The following is a 3724-nucleotide window of genomic DNA, read 5'->3' on the forward strand; positions in this document are numbered from 1 at the left end:
TGCACCGAACCCAGAGGGCAGGCCAGGGGAGAGGCAGGCCCGGAAGATTGCCTAAGAATCCTCCATCTTGGGTGGCTGATGCAGAAGCTCAGTTGGCAGAGCACTTGCTTAGCTTGCACGAAGCCCTGGGTGTGCATTAGCGCACGCCTGTAATCCCAGTGCATCAGAGTCAGGGGCCCAGAACTTCAAGGTCATCCTTAGTCACATAGTGAGGTCAGCCTGGGCTACATAAGACCCCTTCTCAAAAGAAAAAAAACCAAAAAACAAAAAAGACCACACACACACACAAATAAAACCCTTCACTGTCTTTATTAAGAGATGCCCATAGTCCCCCTCCAGCTTCATCTGTATCTGTTTCCTGGCTCCATCCCTGGGGTGCTTCTGGAACCACGGCACCATCTTGTCATCTTTCAGTTGAGATAGAGAGTCTAGTTTTGTTGGTGGCTCCCTTTCTGATGAGCCCACTTGAGGATTCTGAAGAATCCTTGAGGCCACTGTCATCCAAACATGGGTGGGGCAAAGGGGTTCCAAGCCTAGCATGGCCGCTATCAGTAGTGCCGATTCATCACACCGTACCCCTAGATCCTTATCTTTGTAGTGCGTATAATCGCTCATCCCCGAGGTTGAGCACTAGGGTGAAATGAGGTGATACAACTAAGCCATGGTACCCACCCTGCACGCCACAGAGCAGATGTCCTGCAAGCTCCGGCTGCTGCTCTTGGTCTCACAGCTGTCTCCAATAGCCCAGGCTGAACTGCTTTCTTGCTCACTCGGGCATCTTAGAATAAGAAGAGAAGTGTGATACGTATTCCACCAGCCCAAAGCTGGCCGGGAATGAGGTAGATGGAACAGCACGGTCTACCTCCTGATAGGCCAGTAACTACAGCAGGCCTTGTACCCAGGATCCCTACCTACACTGTATAACTCGGGCGGGTTCCACTGCAGTTCCCAAAAAGAGTAGCACCTGGGACAGTCCCGTGAAAGCTCACAAGTTTCTGCATCATTCACTCCTGCAGCCGTTCTCTTAGGAATGTACCAAGAAAGCCACCCTGCAAAGGTGGGCTAGCGAGAATTCTGGTACAGGGGCTGTCACCGCAGTCGCCACGACTGTGCCATGGGGAAGCCAGGCGGGCAGGAGCAAAGGGTTGGTGTTGTTCTAGGAGTTGCCTCTGGCCCCCAGTTCACCCCCCTTTCCCCTCTATCCTCTTCTTCAGGAACTGGGTATTAGAGGATTCTAAATGTCCCGGAAGAACAGTTAATGACTTGCATTAGTTAAGGCAGCCGAGCATAGCTCTGCCTCTGACCAAAACCATGCCCTGTGTGAACCCCAGGGAGTGGAAGGCTCTGAACCCAGATAAGACAGAAAATGTAAGGAAACCGGTGCTTCACTTCTAGAGTTTTCCTTGACAAAAAGCAGAATCCAGATGAGGATCTAGTGTGTGTCTCTCTCTGCTACTACAAGGAGCCCATGTGGTTTATCAGGGAACCTCAAGGAAATGTGGAGGTTCCATAAATGCCTAAAGTCTAAGAAAGTTCCAAAGATTGGATTCTAGCAAAAGGGCTGATATAAAGTTCCAGAGACAGCATCAAGAGCAAGCCCAAGACCAGAAAGTCTTGTCTCTACTAAGAAAAGGAAGACAGTAGAGAGAGTGGGTAAAATATAAAAATAATGCAAGCCCTCCCACAACCTAAGTGATCCAGAGGTCAACTGCCAAGTGAGAAGGGAATAGGTAGCCCCTCTAAAAAAAACAAAAAAAAAAGGTTTAAATCAAAATCAGTCACAGCAATGTGATCAAAAGTGGTTCCTCCTGTTCATTCTCTAGGGTTGCATAACAGTGTGCCACAAAGTTGGGTGGTTTAAACAACAGAAATTTATTATCTCATAGTTCTGAGAGCCAGATGCCCTAAATCAAAGTGTCAGGAATGGACATGCTCCTTCTAGAACCTGGAGGGAAAGTCCTCCAGTGCCCTTCTGAGCTCAGGGGCCCATGGCATCCCTTGTATGTCGGCAACACCACTGCTCTTGGCCCCGGCTCCAGTGTCTCCCCCTGGTGTCACCCTAGTGTCTGGATGTTCCCTCCCCTCCCCTTCTAAGGACATCAGTCATATTGCCCTATCCCAAGGACCTCATCTGAACTTAATCACACCTGCAAAGGTCCTGTTTCTTAGTTAACTCACATTCCTATAAAGAAGAGAATTTCAATATGCCTGTTTGGGGGGGGGATACACCAGTCGGCATGTAAAAACTCTTGATTGACTTACTACTGTGATTTAGACCTTTACATCCAGATAGCTAGAGGAAGCTCTATCTAGGGAGACAAGTCCCATACTTTAATGTTCATTGAAGACCAAGCAAGGGCAGGAATTCCTCCGTATGGTGTGAACTGATATTCTCAAGTGCATATTGCTATCCGAGAGAGAGAGAGGGGGGGGGGGGGGAATGTGGACATGCTTGCTTGTCTGGATCCCAGAGGTCAAGTCTAGATCTCATCCTCAGTTGCCAGCCAACTTGTTATTTGAAACAGGGTCGGTCTCTCATTGGCCTGGAGCCCCAGGAATGTACCTGGCCCCACCTCCCCAGCACCGGGATTGCATATGCCACCATACCTGGCTTTTTTAAAGTGGGTTCTGGGGCTTGAATTTAATTTACCATGCTTGCGCCAACAAGTGCTTTACCAGCTGAGCTCTCTCCCAGTCCAGAGTCCCAAGAGTTTTAATACAGAGAGCATGTATTTTCTCACCCATAAGGACACTCTTTCCCCCATGGTCCCCACTTGGCTGCCAACTCGGTCACTGGGGATTCCATTGGTTTTGACACAAACTCCTATCCTCATAATTGCCTTCCAGGTCCAGAATTGATTTCCTCCTGTGATTATATTGAATTAAAGTTAAATTTTTTATGTTATTTATAGAAACTTTTTTCCCAGTCAAAACTAGTAGAGGACAATGCAGAAAGTTTGAGAAAGATGAACACCGAAGTGAAAACGTGAAATCCACTCTAAACTTTCCACCCCAGTGACCAATGTCACATTTCTGTCTATTTTTTTCTTTCCCATGAATGTGCATAAGAATAAAATGGGGCTATGACCTACACATTATTGTGTGGCTTGCTTCTGGGGGTGAACATGTTTGCGTGACAGTTTCTATACTCGAGTATTTTTTACACCAAACTCCTTTCTGGTCACAGTAGGGGACACAATGAGAGGATTAGGAAGTTTTCCTTGTCCTCAGGAGCCGGCGGTGTGGATGAGAGACCATCTGCGGGGAATTCTCCTCGGCAGCATGGTGAAGGAAGTCCTAGCTCTTTGCCCAAGTCCTGCTGCTGATACTGCAACCGCCAGTGATTTTTTTCCACCAAGAAAAAAAAAATCACAGTGGCCCCCATCCATTCCAAATTGATCTAAGTCTCAAGGGAAGTACAATTCATAGCTTTGAGGTCTACAGGGGCTCCTCTCAGTGGGCGTGTGGGCCAAATACCCATACACATAGAATAAAATAAAAATTAAAATACAACAGCAATGAGTTATGTTGGGGCAGAATGCTCTCCCAGCCTGTGTTCCATTCCTAACACCACCAAAGGGGGTAGGACCACAAATTAAGAGACACACATCGTATGTGTCCCCATAAGCCAGAGACCTGAACTTACTGCTCATTGAATTGATCCTGTTTCCCTTGTTCTGTGTGTGAGCATCCAGTGCTGAATGCTAAGTATCTCTCATACCAC

This window comes from Arvicola amphibius, chromosome 12, assembly GCF_903992535.2.
Source record: "Arvicola amphibius chromosome 12, mArvAmp1.2, whole genome shotgun sequence".
NCBI classification, from domain to species: domain Eukaryota; kingdom Metazoa; phylum Chordata; class Mammalia; order Rodentia; family Cricetidae; genus Arvicola; species Arvicola amphibius.